General features: G+C 35.7%; 1 long non-coding RNA gene across 2 annotated transcripts in view; it reads right to left on the bottom strand.

Moving 5' to 3' along the window:
* LOC311443649 overlaps window positions 1–22,861 on the bottom strand; it is a 295,691-nt gene that overhangs the window by 42,176 nt on the left and 230,654 nt on the right. For both annotated transcript variants that reach the window (XR_014697376.1, XR_014697377.1), the window contains exons 3-4: window positions 18,344–18,415; window positions 13,531–13,638 (exon numbers count right to left, since the gene is read on the bottom strand). This is a non-coding gene — a long non-coding RNA (uncharacterized lncRNA). The remainder of the gene's footprint in view (window positions 1–13,530; window positions 13,639–18,343; window positions 18,416–22,861) is intronic.

Consider the following 22,861-nt stretch of genomic DNA (forward strand, 5'->3'; position numbering starts at 1 on the left):
AGTTTCACCAAACATGAGTCTGTATATGTAGATCTGGACACAGTCCTCCTGTTGAGGCAAGGAATCACAAGATTTCCTTCCAATACTCAGTACTTGGATGCATGGATTCAGGGAAATCAGAAGTAGCACCCTACACTGCCCCTTTCTCCCTAACTATGACACCTACTGTATCATAAAATAACATGACATTAATAGAAGCAATATTTGATATTATGACTGTTTACCACAAACATTAATCACAGACAAGAGTCTGAAGACAAGAAATTTGGTTGATGTAAGCATCCTAATTTATACTGGATAAGACTCTGAACCTCTCAGATATTTGCTCTTAGAGTGTTATTAACAGTGCTCTTGCAAAACAAAGTGATACATGAATAGGAATGTATTTGATAATGTGTCCCTAGAGAATATAACATGATAAAATTCTCAGCTGGCAGAACCCCTTTTACACCAATTTAGGATATGGCTTATTACTAAATTTTTACCTTAGGCAATGAAATGTGTGTTTTGCAATGTGTCACCTACACTTCAGATGCAAGCAAGGATCCACAATCATTAGTGAACAGCAGTTAATTTTGCCTGTACACACTGCAGAAATGATTACTGGGTAAACTAATAAACAAAACTCTACACCAGCACCCAGACAACTGTGGTGGGCTCTCACATTATTGCATGTGAACTTCTGACTTCAGTGGCTGTTCAGCAATGCTCAGATTAGGAACAGTTACCTGAGTCACAACAGGATCCTGCTGCACTAGTGAACAATATTCACAGACTATTCAGTATCATGCTTTCAAATGAATTATTGGACACTTCATTTTTATTATTTACCCAGTGCTAATCGCATCACTATGACTTGGCATTAGAACTAGTGTTTAACAACATGGATTCAATAAAAGAACTGTATCCAACCTGGATGACAGGTTAAATCAATGCAGTACTAAGAAAATATGTCACTATGACAATGCAGCAAACATACAGGAAAGCTTTGAGGGTAGAAATGAATCTTCAAAGGCTATAAACTAGCAGAAGTGAATGACAGGATTTGGTTAGAAATAAGAAAAAAAATACATGAAAAGTGACCAAAATAAAACAATATAAATATTGTCCAAAAACTTTGGAAAATGCGGTTTAGAGCTTAATGGTGATAAATACAGAAGAGAAGGATAAAGAGGAGGCATTTACTATGGTAGCTTCTAAGAACAGTATCAGCACGTGTAGTTTACTTCTGAAGAAAACTACATGCACGTTTTTCAGCCACTTTCCACTTAAGTTCCCATTTCCTGCATGCAACTCAGACGAAGTTTTAGACTCTTTGCAAAACACATAATTTACTCCTTTGAGTTCATTTCTTATTGAAAGAAACCAAAAACCACACACCTCTTTCTAAGGGCATATCTAGGGAAAAGAAATACTGCCAAGACACAGTACACCTCTATACACCTTTTCATTTTCAATAAATCTTGAAAACAAAAAATATGTCTCAGGAGAACAAAGAGGTTTGATCCCTTTCTCTCTTCTCCCTGAACAGTAAGGGAGTTACTCTCTCCTGTAGTGTCAGGCTTTAGGTGCTGTGTCTGAGGTTCAGATTTCTACCTTGACTCCTACAATGGGAAATAAGCAGATTTAAGCACTAAAAACAAACAAACAAACAAACAAACAACAAACCAACCAACCAACCAAACAAAAAAACACACAGTAGGAACAGCAACAGCCACATATATAAAACACAGTAGGTAGCCTTCTGGCCCCCGGACCTTAGCCCTTCTAGCTGAGCCATGTACAGGCCATAGTGTCCCAATATGGGAAATAGAGTACCTAACAGCCTTAGCAACTCTGGGAATTAAGCATTCACTTCTGCCTGTGTTTTTGGAAACCCCAATTAAGTAAGCATAGCATATGCACGCTTAGCATGCAGAGACTGCACTTCCTGAAGAAGGGAGCTGCCAAGCAGGAAGAATTGAATAACACAAGGTCTCATAAAAAGCATTACTATACTGTTCATTGGCCAAGGTACTGGGAAGTGTTGGTATTCTTTTATCCAGACCGTTTTATTGATTATAATAAATTCAAATACTCCATATTACTGACTAGCTTAATATCTTTTGATTTTCTGGCTGCATTGTGGTCGACATTCAAAAGCAGTGTTTCAGATTCTGGCAGTTAGTGTCTCCTAGGTATGTTACTTCCTTTATTCTTTCACTCCCTTCTCCAGTCCCCCTAACTCAACCATTTCCCAGTGCTCCTAAGTGCACAACTGACTCTCAGGACCTGCAGCTTAGATGTAGGTGTTCAAGGAGTAAGAGCAAAGTTAGAAAGAATACACAAGAGAAGCACCTCTTTGAGCTAGTTTTCAGAGCTTTCCCTTGTCTTAGCACAGCATGTCTGAAATGCATTCCTAGGCATCAACCCTTTTTCTCCTGATACAGAATTAAATCACTTGAATTTATCTATAAATTTTACTCCTAATTTATAGGTGATCTAGCCTATGCATCACAATGAAGTCTCCTTTCTTGGTCAGATGGTGCCTAAAACATAAGCCTAAGAGTGCATAGGCCATGGATGTCCATCCTTCACCTGACTCATGATGTTCTCAGATGGTTCAGCATAGGGTTGGTAGCATTCCAACAAAACCAAAAGTAAGAAACAATAAAGGCCTGTGAAGATTTGGACCTTGGACTACTCGGTGCTGAATGGAGCCTAACTAAACCCAATAATGTGCATCTCAGTCCACATTCTACCACATGTAATACTGCTACCTCAACAGCTATCAGAGATGTGCACAATAAAATGGTGAAAGACTGTATACTGCTTTGGTACATCACAAAGAAGACATTATCATACATAGTTTGTGGATATATTTATTTTCTTTTTCTTTGCCATTTTAAGAATAGCAATAAAACTGTTAATATTTGCTCTCTTCTATACCAGAAGTAAAAAATTGCAAGTGACTTTCTACCTTTCATTAATTTTTTACTATTATTTTTAAACTATTATAGTGGTAGCTAATGACTAAGTTTCCATGAATAAATGATGGTGCAGACTGAAATGTTGGTACATCTCTGATGAGACTAGTGAGGCCAAACTTACTCTTATAAGCAAAATACTTGCAGAGCTTTCTATTTGCAACTTTATCCCACAAACACTGCTGTTTACTTCACCGTTCACACTGAATTTAACTCTATTCCACTTTGAACTAAACTTTTCTTTTAAGTTTTAATGTCCTGTCAGTACTTATTATCAATCAAGTAAAATCTTTCAAGAAGAGCAGGCACAACAGTAAGAATTTTACAGAGGAAAGGATGTTAAAACATAACACAAGTATTCCTGAATATACTCATCCACTAGTGAGGACCACGACCTCACTAGTTCAAAAAGCAACAGCTTAGGTCTGTTCATACTGAGAAATCTCTGAGTTATCTCCAATAACACAGTCTGATGTTCTGAAAATCATAGCATTGCTGGTACACTAAATAGTGATCTTCCTTTTCAGCCATATCTAAATCAGTGTTCTACAGGTCTTAACATAGGTATCAGAAGCAAAGTGGTTTAGGGAAGCAATCCTTTAGCTGACAGCCCAAAACTTCTAAGTGCTATTCTTAGAAACACATTATATCAATATGTGCTTTTAGGCAAATCACTAAACCAAACCACATCACTTTCCTTATTTGCAAAACTGGGAAATAACAACACTCATATTTTTGCAGAGTTCTTTGAAATCCATGTCTTGAAAGGTTCGTAAGAGCATTTGATATTAATTATTACTATCGTTACTTACGTCGTAGGAAAACTGAGAACAGTCACTAGTTAATATTTAAAAGGCAGTGTAAATTGTATTAATCTTCAGGGCATGAGTTAAAGGGTGTCTTTGACCTCTTCTCATCACTTTCTATGGAGGAGAATATCACAAATAAAATATAGCAGATAGTAGTTGTGTCCTGGCCATTTTCCAACAGAAATGCTTGCATTTTGCTGACTTAAAATTCAGTGAATTGGGTATACTGCTGTTTGCTAGGTGCTCCATATTATTGTGGGATGCTATTAAAAATGCCTACAATTGTTATTCTTAAGTTCTGTTATTTACATTTGATGATGGTGCATGGTCAAATTTTACTTTTGGTGTCCATGCAAACACAGGAACATCAGTGGAGTTTCCTGGTTGTAGTCAAAGGCACAATTTGTTAAATTGAAATTGAACTTTGTAATTTTCCCAGGTGGAAAAAAGACACAAGAGGGGTGGGAGTACCAACCTGAAGCATGACAAACAGCATGTTCCGACGGCTAAACTGTTACTGAGGCCCCTTTGATGTGTCCCTCTCAAAACACTGGAAAACTGAAACACTTCTGAAAATTTCTTTCTCACAAGCTGATATTAGAATTAGCTGCAGGCAGACAGAGCTTAGAGTAGAAATTTGCTAAACAACCATAGAGCAGCCTTAGGTTTATGACATCAGTCATATGTATAGCATAAAACTTCCTATGAGTTCACCTCACAGGTGATGGGTACTACTTATGGGGCTGCCACAAAGATATGGTTTTATTTATTTATTTATTTATTTATTTTGTTCTGGCTTATTGTGACTAGCATACAGACATGTAGTTATGTACTGGACCAGCCTTATTAAATTAGCATGTAACATGCTGACAGTTTAGCTTAAACAGGTAGGGACAATACGTAGTACTAGTGTGGATATGACTGTATCACAACTCTTCTTAAAAGAAGAAGTATTGTCTCATCATCTCTGAAAACTATAGTTTTAGTAATAACATCATATATTGCCTTTAAAAGGGAATGTTCCAGAAATAAGCAGGGATTACTGACTTATTTTGCCCTTGCAGCATGGAGGATGCAATGGAAGCAATATAAGGTGCAGAGCGATGTGTTTTATCACATGGGAATCCATCAAGAAACTCTTCTAGAAGAAGAGACCATATGCGGACTAAGACAGCATGATGTATGAGTCACATTGCCGAAATCAACTCTTGGATTCAGTAGTGCCATTTGAAGGGACAAAACCATTATTTTCTTTAGCCATTCAAGCAAGGGAAACATACTAACTCAATTGCCAGCACAGCTACCAGAAGGAAATTGTGTATTCCTTTTAGTATTCAAGACATTGCTCTATTGCCTTATTCATAAGAAATTCAGCATCTCTTTTGAAAACAGCAAAACAATGACTTTGTCTCCATTTTAATTTGGAAGGAGTCCAAATTAAGCTATTATGAGAGATAAATGATATAATGAGAGCTGCATGCAATTTACTGAAAAAAAAAGAATAAGCAAAATGACCTCTCAAATGTTTTGCGTTTTTCTTTTTTGAACTTACTGAAATTTTAATGTTCTAGGTAGCGAAGTCAAGTTTCATATTCAGCTTTTCTATTAATGTTAACATGCACATGACAGGTTCCAACTAAGCAGAAAAATAGGACATTAGGTTGCCAACCTAGCATTCCATTATTATCAAGAATAAATGAACTCAACTTATATGGAGTTTATATATTAACTATTTCCAATATACACTCCTATGTACAGTACTGTCTCATAGGAATTTGACTGGCAAATATTAGATGTTCCAGTACTAAAAAGAAACTGAGAGCCCTTATTATTTTGAGGCTGTAATTGTGAACAAAAATATACTGCAAGCACTGATGAAAACACAAGCTCCAGGACCCCATGATCACAAACCTTTTGAGCAGTAAAGTCTGCCAGCTCATAGCAAAGGTCATCTTCAGTTTTACAGCTCCAGGCTTTTAATCCTAAGTGAGCCAATCAGATCTGTATTAAGTGATGAACGTATTATGTTAATGAGCATAATTATGCTAATGAACTTCCTTCAAGGAATCTTCATTCTTGATTCATTAGTTAGATGTTATCATCTGAGACCAATGGAAAATGTTTTGAAAAACTCAATTAACCCCTTTGGGGCAATCACAGACTTTAACAGCCCTCTGTCTTTTTCAGCATCTTAACTTTCCTTCCTACAGTGATTTCAACCCTGCCTGAAAAAAAAATAAAAAAAAATATCCTGTCTAATTTCTGTGGTGCTGGTTCTTTCTGCTGACTATCCCAGCAGTTATCACCTCCTGAACACGCATGGGAAAATGCTAAAACAGTAGAAAGGTTGTCGGAACCTGCCCACACAGGACTGAAATAGCACAACTAGCCAGGGATTAGTTTGGGACTGGCACTATCCTGGCCAGTAAATAGGCTGTTTTCTGTCATACAATGAGTATTTTTTACAGATGGCACTTAGTGTTTCGTACCATACTGCTCCTCTTTCACATTCTCAATCCCACATGATTACATGCATATCTAAGCTTGTGCTTACACTCCAATGCATCAAGGCACACACAGTATCATGATAAGCTATTAACAGCACAAGTTTTTACAGGCCAGCAAGCTATTTGTTCAGATGAATTTGAGGCATTTAAATGTTATTCTATCCATGTGCTAGTATTAATAGCATCCACATGTATAAAATTTATATCAGCAGACATAAATCAGCATCACTCCAGTAAATTCAAGGCCACATCATTTCAGCTCAGCAACTGACACTACAGGCTTACAAAAGATACTCTTAAGATACACTTTTTAATGATGAAACATGGGAATATCTCTATTGATGGTTATATGTTCTCCACGAGAAGCCTCTCTGTGCTGTAAGGTTAGGCTAGTTTATGTTCCATAATCAGCAGTGCTCCCCCAGTGGGTTTTTAATATGCTTTATTAGCTTAATATGCCTGAACGTTGCACTTGCATGTGGGAAGGCTGGGGAATTGTCATTCCTGGTTGCAGTTGCAGTGAGAGCACAGCTTTGTAGTCCCGAAGCCCCGACTGTATCTGGGAGTGCACACATGGCACCTGATTGAAGTTACAGGTCTTGTGACTCTCCTCTTGCCACAGTGCCATTACTTCACTCCATCAAAACAGAAAAATAAAACGTGTGAAGCACTCTGAGTGACCTGCTTAATCCCACAGAGGTCACGGCAGAGACTGATTTATGATGATTGACAACTGCCTATGATTATGAAAATTGGTAGCCAGTATAACATATATTACTCGTGTCTGCAGAACAGGGCAGAGAGAATTAATTTTCCCTTTTAGTATTCCTAAAGGTTTACTGCTCTTAGCTTTATTCAAAGAAACTTGAGGCCCAAGGAAAACAATGCAGCATACATAAAAAGGGAAAACATTATGTCAAGCTATTTTTAAAAATGTCAGTCTGTTACTTGATGTAACGTTCTGACTTAATATGTAAGGTAAAACAAATGAGTTTGAAAATCTCTGTTTAGTAGTTTAGAAAATGGGATCTGAGATTGCTTTAAACAAGGTCATAAAGACCTCTCAACCTCTCCTTTTATTTATTTTTTCGCTAATATATTGACTGGCTTGATGGTGCACCGCAGACAAATATCTACATGCTTCACATAATGAAACAGCGTCATTACTTTATCTGGACAAACTCCCAGTGTAATTGCAACCAAAGTAAAACAGCTCTGAGACTGCAAAGAAGTGTCAAAACAGGAAATAGAATAGCATAGACCTGAGATGTTTTCCATTTGCAGACCTTCATATAGGTGTCTTTTTTCATACTTTTAGCTCTATATTGGAAAGCATAATTTGATGATAGACGTGAAACTGTGTATTAGTTTTTATTTTGACAAATTCATTAAACATCACATAGCTTGAAAAATGAACCAGGAGGCACTAAGCCAGCCTGAGAAGATTGTACTTCATAAACTGAATTGCTCACATGGGCAACATTTTGGTGGAAGTTATAGATTTTCTAGCATATCCCTGATAGATAGCACTAATATAACTTCAATAAAAACTCCGGATATGTCAATATAAAATTTTTTCAAGCATCGAAAGATGTAAGATACTTCAGCTAATAAATTGGAAGACTCCCTATTCCTCAAGGTACACTAACTTACACATCAGATTATAACAAGTATTGAAACCGCATAGGGTACAACAGACAGCTGTAGGTTTTCTGCTTTTAAAAGTTGCACTAAATTAAATTATCAATGTACTGAAAGTAATACTTGGAAATTAAAGTCTAGAACAAGCTTTTTTTTTTTAATATAAAAATGTTAGCATTCTTCTATTTTCAATTGTTAGATAACACACAATTTTTCAAAACTGTCAGATGAATGAAAAAGATAAACAGTATTTGCTGCATACAATTGATGTTCCTTCTCTTTGTTCCCAACATATGACCTTTCACTTACTTCCCTAAGATTTACTGACTTTTTTTAAATTGCTACCACTTTGAGATTGATTTGGTATGAGAAGTGCAAATGGTTATCTGAAATAAAGCCCAGATACAGGACTTCATAGGCTGTGAGTGCATGAGACAGGCTAGTGTATAAAGAGATGTATGTCTTTTCATGTGTGCATATGTGTATGCACACAAACATAAATATACAGCATTCGATTTACTTAAAGTTTAAATCATACTATTATTTCTGCATCTCACAATGATCTGCACTCACCAAATGTGACAGGAAAAGCTGCCTGATTGTTTTTACATAGCAACTTCCAGCAACTGCATGTAGAAGACAACAGGGAAGCGCACAGACGTGAATAATGACAGATGTTAAAACTGAAAGAAGTCGTTTCAGGTAGGATGCTGGCAGGAATCTAAGACACTACTTGGACTTGACTAAGAAACTTCTCAACTTTTAGTACAAAAAATTATTTTGGGCAAGATGAAATCAATAGCTTGTACCACACTTAGATGGTCATAGGTGGCTTCCTCTGGCAAAGTAACTATCTGATACTTTCACAAGCTTCAAGAGAGACTTTCTAGCCAATGTTACAAATAGATTATATAGACTTTGTGATTATATACTGTTTTCAAAACAATTACTGCATTATAAACTAAAAACGATGTTCAGATGTATCTAAACATGAGCATATTAATGCTCTATTAACACCACAGAGGCAAGCATTCAAAAGTTAGGGCATCTGAACACTGCATGATACAGTATGATGAGCTTCTTTAATGGTAAGAGTTCAGATTAATCAAAAGTACTTTAAAAGTATTTCAAAGGCCTAAAACTGAGAGAAATCAGTGTTCATTTCTGGCTTTCAGATTCTTGACTTGTAGCTTCCTATATTTTAATTATTAGCACTAACACAAGTTAGGGATTTTTTTTCCTAACTATCACGGGCACTTTTTTGTACTTTACTGGGTATTTGTCTCTATGCCAACAAACTAACAGGAGAATATATCATGAGAGATTTTTTCATCTGAATTAGGAATGGAGACAAATACATTATATCTCTTCAATGGGTGAAAATAGCAGATTTTCATTGATCTGCAGGCAGTTGTTCTGCATCAGTGAAGAAGGATGCTCCATATCTATATGAAAAAATATTTCTTGGAATACTTCTTATCCATATTGAGGAGCCTTAATATAACATTAAACTGGTCTATGGGATCTGAAGGCATACAAACACCTAATATGGATACACAGTTCTGTCATTCCTGTATGCAACTTCTGACATACAATTTTGTTCACTAAGAAGGACCTGCTATTGGCAGTGTTAAACTTCAGCCACACTTTTAAGTGCAGAGTACTAGGAAGAAAACAGGTACAGCTTTGTAGTGGTCTGACTGCCAGGGAAATCAAGATATGCTTTCAGTAGCATTTCATTAGAAGAATGCATTGTGACTCCCTGTACGCTTGTACTGCAGCACAAAGGGATGAAGCTTTCTTTACTTTTGTTTCTGACACCTTGGCAAAGAAATTGTTTTACTTCTTCCCCAGTCTATGCAGGAAGCTACATACATTTCCCATTAGGCTGTGCTGTTCCAGAGTAGTGAAGTAGCCCATTACATAATCCACATTACCCTCCCTATTAGCCAATTCCTAAGTAGAAAATAAATAAATAAATTAACAGAATACGTGTATGTTTGGATGCTTTTTAAATTATTATTATTATTGGTATACCCTCCTTTCTTCCAAATAACCAAATAATGGCATGACTCAAAATTCAATTTCTTCACTTACTTTCAAAAACTACATTGGATAATTCAGAAAAGCTATTTTTTCTTTCAATTAGGACAATGGGTGATTTTATTTTTCCTGTGAAATATCTCCCCACACACCTTCCCTTACTGTTGTCTGGCCCAACAAAATGAAGAGATGCACAAAACCTTTTGGTTTGGTTGTTGGTGAAGTACAACAGAAGGGGAAGGAGGCATTATATCTACAACATGGTTGAATAAAGTACTTGTAAATGCTTGAGTAAGATTTTCTCTTCTGTGAACACATGCAATTGTTTCCATAATTTATTCATTAAATGTAGAAATATACAGGGCATATATTTCTTTATGTTTTCTCTCTTGACAAATACATAACTGATTAATCTAATATCCATACTGCATAGTCTTCCAGAATGATTGTTTCACTTTGGGTGAACTCAGAAGACAAAAATCAGCAGATGATACTGATACTATACTGGTTTCCAGACAAATATCTGTGGTTACAGTATAATTTCCATACTGTGGATCGAGAGAAAAATTTAAACTCAGTAACTGAAATAACTATAGAAATGTTCTATGTGAGAAGGTTAGATTGGAACAAATGCTATCCTGTATAGAAATACAAACTTGCACACTAAGTTAGTGCTACAGAGGTCTCACCAGAAGTTGGAAAGTTGAAGCCATTTGAGTCCTAAACTTTTTAATGCCTAAAACATGTATTTACATACTCTGTATGTTTTCTGTTTGTTTTCAAGAAAATACTTCATTTTGAAGCTAACAGCCCTTTTGCAGCTGAAGCATTTGTCAATATTGGGGGACTGCAGTCAGGTATGTTTAGAAGGAAATTCTGGTAGCAAAGTTGCCAAGGACATGAGTCAGGTTGCCTTATTTTGTCCTTTTGACCAGAGAAGAAAGTCAGATCTCTCTTTTTTTTTATGTCAGTCTTGCTTTGTTTCTAATAGCAGAGCCATTTATTGATAGTCCAACCACATTGCTTGTATGATATTATGCACTAGAATAATAAAACAGATAATAGAAGAGGTTAATAAAATTTGAAATGCTTGGAGATCAGACTAGGCAGGAAAAAGCTCTTTAAGTTCATGAATCTACTTCCTTTACTGTCATATTCTGGCAAAGCATTCCCCACCTGTTAAGAGGAAGCAATTATGGTAGCTGAACAGACTGCATGGATGACCTGAACCTTGTTCACAACAAATGAGAAAATATGACATATTCCTCTACTGTCTGAAAGACTTTTATAGCTGATGGAGAGGAAACATCAAGGAAAGTGGGGAGATTGAAGACTGGTCTGGTATATATGTGAAGTACAGATTGGTAGGTATGTATGTGAGACCATAAAAGCACTAATAGGACTTACTGTATCAACACACTTGAAATGGCATTCCTCAAGAATGACAACTTCAAATGAAAAACATGTGTTATACTAAATATGTGTATGTACATATATTATTAGTATATATATATATATGAAATATATCTTGTATCACCAGTGATGACAAAAAGAAGGTAGGTGTAGTAAGTTGTAGGTGTGAGTGCACATGTGCTGGCAAAGGTGTATCTGACAAAAGAGGCAGAGGTTTTCTGGGGCATCTTTTAGTAGGCCAAAACTTAACTAACTTCTTATATTGTGAAGGAAGATAGTACAAATATAAAATTTAATTTCTGATTCATTCAAAAATAGTCCAATACAGGCTTTATGGGCAGTACTCAGAAACTGTATCTATTGGACCGACTGGCTAAGGTGTATTATGAATGAACACATTTCCTAGCTTTAAAACTTATACAAATTATTTTGGACATCACAACTGTTAAAAATTTATGCAGACGTAGAAAAGGAATAATGTTGCTGAATGTTTAATGCTACTCATTTTCTAGCACTGCCTAGGAGTAAACAGGAATGACACGTTCCTTTCTGATTATGGGCTGTGAGAAAGATCAGCCGGCTTCTTCATGCTAATTTCTCTTTCCTGTGTGTTCCTCTCACAAACCTTCACATCTGACTTAGTCTTGCTGCCCACTAGCATATGGTGCACTTATGTGTAATTGTACGTAAGCAATACAAGAATAAAGTGCTTTTGCTTTTTTTTTTCTTTGATACATTTCCTTTACCAGAAATGGAAGCTGTTGCTTTTCTAATGTACTACACACATGATGATCTCTGAATGCACTCATTGCCTTAAAATTTTTCCTTCTTGATTTTATTTACGTTGCAATTTCCTTCTTATCATATCTCCTATTCTCATCACACTAAAAATATCTAGGAACAATACGTAAAAAAGAAATATTTCAGTTTTCATCTATACTAAAATGTATTTCTTGGGCTATGTGAATCAGTCTTGTGAGTATCCTCCTTGGTTTGCTTTACCAGTATGTCTTTACTTACATTGTTAGGTAAATGGTATTTGATTTTCAAAGCAGATACTTCTGAGAGTCATTCCTATCTTTAACTATTTAGGTCTATAGAAAAAAAAAAAAAGGCTGAATATATGAACAGGGTCTTACTGGTGTGTTTTAATGTCTGCTCAGACGTTCCTCAGAATGATGGTTAACACGTTGATTCTGACGAAAAGAAGCTGAAAATCAGGTTTTACCAATATATCACATCAGCATACATGTCTGTCGATCAGTGTTAATTAGTCCTGCATTTTGCAATTTGTAATCTGTGGATGTTTTATGGGGATGTAAATAGTAACACATTAGCATATATAATCTGTCTTTGGAAAGCTTCTGCTGAGCAAGTGACCAATAAATTGCAGTTAATGTAAACATTAATCAAATTGAATGCCAGTATGGAAAGGGTCTCAAGTTTAGAGGGAAAATCAACTTTCTACCATGTATCTTATTATTGAACTGTATGTAAGATCATGATCTTTTCTGAATATTCAATGACAAATAAATATATGTGTTTTAGCATCCTTTATGCCACCCTAAAGAGCTAATCATTTGACCATTAGAGTGAATGCATGCCACTCAGTCTACAATAGTGAATTAAAATTCCATCAGTTAAATGAAGGAATAAAAGGGGGTGGGGGAAGTAGGGAAAAAGAAAGAGAGAGAAAGGGAAAATTTGCATATGTTAGTATGAAATAATTTAAGCCAAGAGAGGAGAGGTCAGCATATAAAGCCACAAAGTGTTGAGTACTTCACAGAAATGTAATGACCTATATTTGGCCTAAACAAGCTATTGCATGACCATAAATATACCATCATTGTGAACAAATGAGGATTGCAGTTATAGTAGGTAAATGGTAATAATACATAATATGCAATCCGTTGTCATGAGCAGAGAAAGCATTTAAATTATATTTCTGCTGTGTACTGTTAATAACATTCTTTATATAATCTACCCTTCAAAATTTCCTTTGTTCTTCTGGCAGTTACCTTTCCTCAAAAAAAACAAACAAACAAACAAACAAAAAACAAACAAACAAAAAAAAACAGCTACTGAAAGAAGTGAAGCTGAATATGCATATGTACAGACTGGACCGAACATTTCTACAGAAGGAATGTTTACCTTTAAGTTTGGCTGAGAAAATGAAGGATCTGTGAATGGTCCACGGAGAGGCTGGTTGGAACACTGGAATTTCTTTGACTCAGTGCAAATGAAGATAGAATAGGTTACCTAAAATAAGAAAAACCATTAAGTCAAAGTATGCTAAAGAAATGAGATGACTTAAAATTCAATTACCTGTAATCTTACATGTATTTCTTTTTAAACTATACCTAACAATGGAACTACGATGAAGTGTATAGAAATCTACTCATTCAAAAACATTCTCCTAAAGCTAACTGAAATAGAAATACTTTCAATAGAGTGCTTCTACATAATAATTTGAGGGACACAGACCACAAAATAGAAGTGATCATCCTGAGGAAGCCTAGGGGATTGCGATGATGTGCCAAAGGGGATAGGAAGCTAATTGCTGAAATGAAGAAAGGCAGGAAGGATTTCTAGACAAGACAAGGTAGGGAGCATGCTGGCTGCTGAGGGGACAAACCCTGGCAATCTGCCGCTAAGTGCTGACAACCATCAAGACACTTTCACGTCAACAGGAATGGTACAATGTTTCATAGCAACGTGACTTTGGAGAACAAGAACAAGAAGGTAAAAAGGATGGAAATAGTGACTGAATTTATGCAGACTTGAAGCTGAAAGCAAAACAGCAGATTTGGGGACTTACAAAAAGGTGGATTATTTGTCAGAGCCTGGAAGTCTCAGCCCTATAAGCAGTAAACAAAGAGGAATGCAAAATGAGAGCTTTGGGGTTTGTTTTACTTCCTTTTCTTTTCTTGTATCCTTTCTAGATAAAATTGACATTTCTAGAAAATTGAAAGCCAGGGAGACTGGTTAGTGAGAAGTATTTTGCTGTGTTACATTTATTTGCTTTATTAAAAAGTACTGTTGTTCAGGCAGATCCTACACTACAAAAAATGTGCAAAGTTTTTGCAAGAATATGCAAAGGTATGTGGCAGCTTTTCTCCCCATTAATGACTGAGGGAAGTACTTTCTGAGGGTACTGAATCCCAATAAAGGATGGCTGCCTTTTGAAAAAAAAAAAAAAAAATGGTGTTTCATTTCTTGACTGGGTTTTTAAGTAGGATGGCCTCCTGATTAGAATAACCATTTAAAAAAAATATTGTATTATTTCTTAGTATTTCCTTTTAACCTTTTTTTTTTTTTTTGTGAAGTTTATTTTACTGATATCAGTTCAACTGCGGTAATAACCACCAAAAGAATAAAATACAATGATCTTTTAAATTAGCACTATGTACTGTAAAGAAAGAAGGAACACTATTTCTGTCTGCAGTAAAAACAGTAAAAGCTCAGGAGTTTTTATACTGTTTTAGTACAATTGCAAAGATTTCATGGGAAGGTAACTATAATTACCATCAAGTACAGCTTTGACCTTAACACATACCTCAAAGGACAATTAGGTTCAGCTCTGAAGGGTTTTATCTTTAAACCTCTAACTGAATAAAAACACTTTCTTTCTACAGTCCAGACTTCTTACATGCCAAACATAGTATTTGTGGCTGCAATAGAGCTACAGATATTTAATGTTCTGGCTGTTGTAGCATATGCATAATAATACACAACTCATGCAACTTTCATAGGTTTTTCTCTTCTGACTACCTTCTAATATCTCTCAAAAGACATTTGTGGTTTTATTCTTTATTTATTTTACATAGTACTTGCACTCATCATGGATAAACATTAATAAAACTTTTGGAGGTTATCAGGACAGTTATTTGTTTGGAGACCTGGTTAGCTTTAAACACTAGACACAAAACATGCAAGTCATGGAGCTTGGATGAGGTAACAACACGATTTTTATTATACAAGTATGATGAGAGAGCTAAGTTCCAACCTGCTACAATGCAGTCGAGTACTGATTTTATAACAAGAGATTAGGCCTGACCTGCAAACATCTTTCTAAAAAAGAAACTGTTAGCTCAAGCTGTGAATTTAAATGCAACATCTGAAAAAAAAAAATAATATAGGAAACATTTTGCAAACCGTAAAGACCATCCTCTCAAAAGAAAAAAGTATGAAATTAAAATTGCCCTGTATTCCCTATTAACAAATTTATCTTCAACTTATCTTAAGTAAAATAGCTTGAGGTATGTCCTGTGGATGCAGCAAAGAATACGTTCAACACTGTGGGTGTTCATGAATAGTAAGGGGTTCCACACAATTTTCTCAATGTTTTGGAAATGGACCTAAATTAAAATTGTTTTTTAAATAGAAAACTATGTTCTCCTTATCAGAGAAAACAGCAACTAGCATTGTAACAGGAAGTTCATGTATCTTGTTCTGACTGTCTGGATGGACAGTAAGAACATGCATACAAGCAATTTTGCAGTCTACAACACCTAAAAAGATTTAAAAGATATAAAAAAAAAATATTTATTGAAATTTATAATATTGTTGATAAAAGGAATGCTTTTAAACTTTTTAGAGCAATGACTAGTGACATTTTATCCTTTAAGGATGGAAAGGTAATGAGAATTTTTTTCCCCAAATGTGGAGCACGCTCAGGTGAAGCTGAAACTGAATTTCCACCTAGATCTCTCCTGCAGCTTGCAAAGCTACCTAAATCAAAGTGACAGTCCAGCCAGGAACTGAGAAATATGCCACAACAAATTCTTTTTAAATATAAAGTAATTTCACGTGCTCTCCAGACCATTACCATTTTGTAATTTTAAGGAGAAATGAAGACAATCCTTGCACAAGGATATTTCAGGTATTCTTTACTGTTACACAAATCCACATTTTTAGTGATTGCATCTCTTTTATTCTATTGCTATATTTATTAAAAAGGTACTTTATGTAGTACATCGTAAGGAAATCTTCCTTTACATTGTATCATTTGTATTTTTCTTTTTTTTTTTTTTTTTTTTTTTTACTATGACTAACCTCTGTAATTCACTCCATGAAAAGATTTTTTTTTTCTTTAAAGAAATTAGACCTACTTTTTGGATCATTAAGTAGTGCATAATCTTCAAATGGGACATTAAAAACTGTAATCAGTGACATCACCATGACAACCGATTAAGAAATGTCTAGAGAAGCTTCTGAAAATGTAATTTTTTAATATAATACATTTAAATGAGTTCATCAGAACAAAGCACCCTAAGTAGATTTATTGTGAACTGAACATCTAGTAATAATTTGGCTATATAATGAACACTAAAATCTTTTCACTATGACTTTAGTAGATTGGAGGGTGGCATTGAAATTCTTACTTGACTTCGATAGACTTATTGGAGGTGAAAGGTGTAAGTCTTCAAAGAAAAATTAGTTTTTCTTGCACTAACAGACTGTATTTCATTAATTGTTTTTTGGAGCATACTTCTTCCTATATTATTTAGTCTCTGAATTTGTTATGAACAGATTATACCAGGTGCGGGCTTCAAAGAATTTAGACATTGCTTAAATCCCCTTTGTGATTTAACCTATAGTTATTTCAAGATACTTTGCCCATTGTTTTGTCTGCTCTGATGAGCAAAACTGGAAGCAACAGAAACACCATTCTGGCACACATCAACAGTAAAATATAAATAAAACATGCCATAAAATGCCTACCTGCAGTATACTGTGTTACAGGGTTATATAAATTATACGCTCAGTAGTTGAGGAAAAGGCACTCATGAGATTAAAGGCCAATCAAAATAATATTTTTAAGTGTATCAAAGAAGATTAAAGAGAAAAAAAATGCTTTTACAGATAATCTGTTAGAAGGGATTAGCTATATTTAACAAGAGTAAACTACCCAGCATGCCTGCCATCAAACTCCTGGCTGATCCTCAAAATAGCTAAAACAATATCGGAATTTCTTCCTCATAACTTCCAGTTTCTAATGCATCCATTCAAGTTACGGCTTGTTCTTGTCTTTTATGGTTTTGTCTCCTGCTTCTGCCAGCTGTATTTATTGTGCCCTTTTCCAGAATAGATCTTGCATTAGTTACATCTGTTGCAAGCAGAATGCATGTTTAGAATAAAGCCTTTCCAAAATACCGTATTGTGTAAGTGCTGTTGCTGCAGAGTGGAGAGGAGATTTAACTTTCCGTATAACATATAACTTTCGCTTAGAATGATGCAGCCTTTTTCTACTGCAGAGAGTTCACAACAGGGCTGTATGTCAGCTACTGTAATCTGGCACTGTTCTATCTATTTTGTCTGGGTACAAGATATTTTATATTAGCTGCAAATCTGCCTCTTAAAACCACGCTGTTGCCTCCTAAAATACTGTGAAACTAAGTGTTTTAGTCAAGAATTTTCTCTCAGACTGATACAACAGTTTGATTTGGAGATGATCACCCTCAAAAAACTTTAAAGTGGCTGCAGAAAAATGTTCTCAATGCCTTCTAAAATGTGGGTGTTTTGAATTGGTATCAAATCTACAGGCATTCCCAAATCACCAATCCCTTTTGAAAACCCAGGCCATTATACTTACAAAACACTGACTCTCCATTAAACTCCTTGTTATTCTTTTACTAATGAGACACTTTACCAGCCTGTCATCACCCGCTGTGATTAATTCTCTACTTGTAAAATTTTAGCTCTCTCTCTGCTGCTGCTGTTAATGTGCTTTGTACCAAATAAAAATGAAGTTGATGTTTACAAATCCTGTCTGGAGGTTGCTTTAAAAAAGCTCTTCTTTGGCTTACATTAATGAGGCCAAGTATACTGATTTTTGTTCAAAATTATTCTGGATAATTAAATACTATAACAGACTACCATAGAAGGTGTGAAGCTCCTTGGAAACATTCCTCCCTCCCCTCATTGCTTAAATGGTTTTAATATTTAGTATCTTTGCTATTACCTGCCCATGGTCCGCATACAGAGGAGCTCAGATTTGAAGACTGTAGGTATTCTTCTCTTAACATTTCTGAATCTGGGAATAAGCATGAGAAAAAGAAAAAAACTTAAAAACAACCAGACAACAACACAGGATCTAGTCATACAGTCATCCTGAAGAAAAACTGATACAAAAAAACTACAGCGCAAAATCCTGAACTGTAGAGTGCACATTGCCTTGCTAAGAACAGTGTGAAATTTATCTCAGATTAGACCCATTGCGATAGAAACCTATAATTCTCTGCTGCAAAGACTTCCCCTAAATTGTTATCTAAAAATACAAGTCAACTTATAGATGTTGACTGGTATACATATAATGAGGAGTACAGAAACATAACACATGCTCCTTGACTCTGGCTTTACCCTCTCCAGTTCTGCACACTCTGAGCCCAGTCCAACTCACAATCCAAGATTGTGCAATATTTTTCATCATGCATGAAAGGTGAGGGAGACATTTGTACTGTTAAGTAACTCTATGTTGAAGATATTTTTGAATTGAAAATAGATCTTTGGGATTGTCTAAGACAATGTGAAGGTGAAAGATAGGTCTGAATTGCACTTTCACTGTTAAATAGTAACGTTCCTGCAATACAAGGCTGCATACCTGTGCACCCTTCTGTATTAAAAGAACTTCAGAAGTTATTCTGCCTCACCATTTATAAAGAATGAAAGAAGACAACATCTAATTCATCTAAAAAGCAAAGTGGCAGTGTTCGAATTGCAGGCTTCTCAGGAGCTAATGTATTTACAGAGCTTTTATGCTGGAGACAGTTAGCCTTCTCCCTTCTCCATACTAAATAACTTTAATTAAATTAAATAAGATGAGGCCATCTGTTTTCTTCAAATGTTCTAATCTTAAAATCTTCTAATGCCTTGCAGATCTCAAATGTCCAAATTTCATACAGAAGATATGTCTTGCAAGAATGCAGATTTTGAATCGTATTCAATCTTTAGTTTATATACTCATATTTACTAAGATACACACAGAACGTTGTATTCTAGTGCTGTAATTTTACATGTTTGTGTCTACTGTTTTCTCAGAGCCTGCAGAGGATTCCCACTGCCATCTTGGGAAAATGCTTCACTGTCAAAAAATTAAAGAAAACAGTAAAAAGGAACAGCGAGATGAAACTATGTTTTATAATAAACTAAAGAAAATGTGGCAGAAAAAAAAAAAAAAAAAAGAAAAAGAAAACAACAACAACCACCAAAAAAACCTTGAGCATACAATGAACAGGCATGTATAAATTACCATCATTCCACTGTGAGAGAGACAGTGGAAACAAGATCATGATGAAAGATGAATACACGCACACAAAAAAAGGAAGCCACAATAAGAGAAAAATAGACTACTAAATCTCAAGGCCTTCATTTTTCTCCCCTTGAGAACAGAATTAAAGCCAGCAAAATCTCAAACTATCTCCTTCCACTTGAAATCTGACACAATCCTCAAAACCAGAGAACTGCAAAGCAGTGTTTTAAAAGCTATGTTGTTAGAACATTTATTGATCAAAAGCATAATGAGAACTAATTGAAAGACACACACACACTTTTTACAGCAGTGAGCTCTTAAAAAACATTATTTCACCCACAATTTTAAGAATACTTAGTGTAGTTTTTTAATATAGTCTGAAATGCCTAAATATGATTTAGATATGACAATGAAATATATACTTAAAAAGTAAATGATTTATGTCATAACTACTTCTTCATACTGCTGTGTCAGTTTGGGTACAAGAAGAGACAGTTGAGGCATTGATGGACTCCTATCCATGGGAAATTAAACTGAACTCAACAGAGTATTTCTCAGAAACCCACACATAGTAGATCTACCAAGAAAGAAAGAAGGGGAAACTCCAAACTGAAAATATAAGGTACAGACAAACATGGGCTCTCTCTGCCAGCTCCTGGCTGTATGAATTCAAATAATTTCCACTCAATGTAGGTTTGTTAGTGCTTAGACAAGCTAATAACAGCCTAACATGTGGCATGATACAGATAAACCTTCAGAAGTGCAAACTCCTGAGTCAAACTGTGCTGTTACCTTGGTACCTCATTTTAGAAGTCGCATTTTAGGGTTGCATCATTTTGAGACATATTTTGAAAGTGTTTAAAAGTATGCCTTTATGTATTATTGCTGTTACAAACTACAGCCCAGATCTGAAACAAGTACAGAGAAGCATCATTATGTATCATCACTGAATATTGTACTGCAAGCCCAGAATACCACACACTGTCAGTCATGGGGTTACCTAAGTTGTCTGCAATTGTACTGAGTACATCAGCAGAAGGCAGTTATTGGACTGACCATATTCCACATGAAGTCAGCTTAAAAGTGCCTATGAAGTGCCATAAGAAAATATAGTCATTAAAATATCAAGTGTTCAATTCTGTTTATTTTTCTGCCACTGCATTTTCATTAAAATTATTTATCTTTCCTTACTAGGAACCTGCCACATAGATACTAATGAATAATCAATAGGAATACTCTACCAGTGGCTTTTAAAGGTGCATTTTAAAAAGGAAGCCAAATGGTTCTATGTTATTTTGGTACTTAACAAACCAAAAAATATATGTATTATTTACTACAAGGGGCACAGCTTAAATAATTTGGTGTACTCGACAAACTGTTACAGACTTACAATAAATAAGCAAGTGCTCTGGGAAAGCTTTGAACTTTGAGATTTTATTCCTTTTAATGCATTTAGAGCCATGCATTTTATGATGAAAAAAAAAAAAAAAGGAGGGAGATAACAGCATGGCAATCCAATTCATAAAGCAGAGCTATCTGTTTGGTTGCGTTCACTGTGAAATGCTAGAAGTTGAGCTTTGTATCCGAGTCCCTGTTGGATTGGTTACACTACATCCTCTCAGTTCTCTGCAGGCCAGCCTCCAGCAGTGCAACCAGCCCGTGAGGGTCCTGCACATCTGTGAGCTCCCACTGGCATTGGTGGGGCTCCACACAGGCACAGGGAGCCCGCCTACTGCCTGCACTGCAGGATTCGGGCAGAGCTACTCTCTTTCTCTATTACACTGGTCCAGACAGTGATGAAGTAAACAGCATTAATGTTTTAAAAAGGTAAATAGCAAATACCAGCATAACTATAAACTAAGATGACAATTTTGGACACGTGCATAATGAGTATAGGCATTGCTTTCTCAAGTAAAATTATTGCAAGGAGCTCTACTGTATAACATATGAGAGAGGCATGTATAAATAATATTAAAATACGTTACTAGAGGATACTATCCATTATTTTGTAGCACTTAGACATTATAACATGCATTAGTTCTTACCATACTACTCAACACTGCCCAAAATAACTAAGGGAAAAACGTCTGCTAATCATTTACTGATTAGTAATAAATAATTTATAAGTGGCCATAAATTAAATGTGTGATTTTTACAATAAAAAAGTATTATTTAGGGCACAGACCTGATTATATTGATGTCAATTCTATACATTTGTTTAACAAAATTTATATATAGCTTAAGGTTAAGAATGGGGGAGAACTTTTAAGAGTGGAAATGAGATACACTAAGTGCTACTTCCCTAGAAAGAACTGTACAACATATTGCAGCATGCAACCCATATACACAGCTATAACCACAACTTTCCCTGTTGCCTCTGCTTCAATTGAGATCAGATCTTACACAGAAGTCAGTAAGACTTTTAACACTGCGTTCATGGGAGCAGAACCAGGTCGTTGGGGCAGGGATCCTCAGCTGGCACGAAGCATTCCATCTCAGTCTGGCGCAGAGCCAGGGGTGGTTATTCCAGTGGTGTCTACCAGGACAACAAGGTGTAAGCACTGCACGTATCCAGGAAGAGACTAGCCCCCAAACCAACAGAAGCAAAGCTCTCTAATTGCTTAACCAATTTAATGAGCTTCTGTTGGGGAAGAAACTGTATCAATTTATTCATTCATTAGCACAGTGTCAGTGTTGCTTGCCTCCAAGTAGCCCACAACTTTGCAGAGAACAGCTTCAAATCAGAACTTCTGCTAGACTCTGCTTTAAATACAATGATGCCTTAATGGAAGGGTCCCAGTAACAGAGACTAACTACACTGAAAATTTTATGAACTAGCAGCCAAATTTGGCTTTGATCCCTGATGAATTATTTCCATGCTGGTAGTACTCAGTTTACTGTTACAAGATAGTTGAGTTTTAAAACATCTGAAGCTAAAGGTGTGGCCGGCAGCAGCTTATGATCAATGCTGTCTCATGCTGCATGCCAGTGTCCCCAGCTCCGTCCCTGAAGCTTGACGTGACCAGCTGCATGTACACTCCCAAAATGTGTCACAGTTAATCAAAAGTTAATTTCAAAGAATTAAAAAGTCTTTCACTGACAGTGAAAAGACTGTGCATATAAACCATTAACACTCAGCTTAAATATGGAAGTCTTGGGATGGCAGCAAAGTCTTTTATTTTAGGCTGAATATGTGTTTCTTTTTCACAGGTAACTTTCCTACATTTTTTC

Source organism: Aythya ferina (assembly GCF_964211825.1).
Source record: "Aythya ferina genome assembly, chromosome: 12".
In the NCBI taxonomy this organism is placed as follows: Eukaryota; Metazoa; Chordata; class Aves; order Anseriformes; family Anatidae; genus Aythya; species Aythya ferina.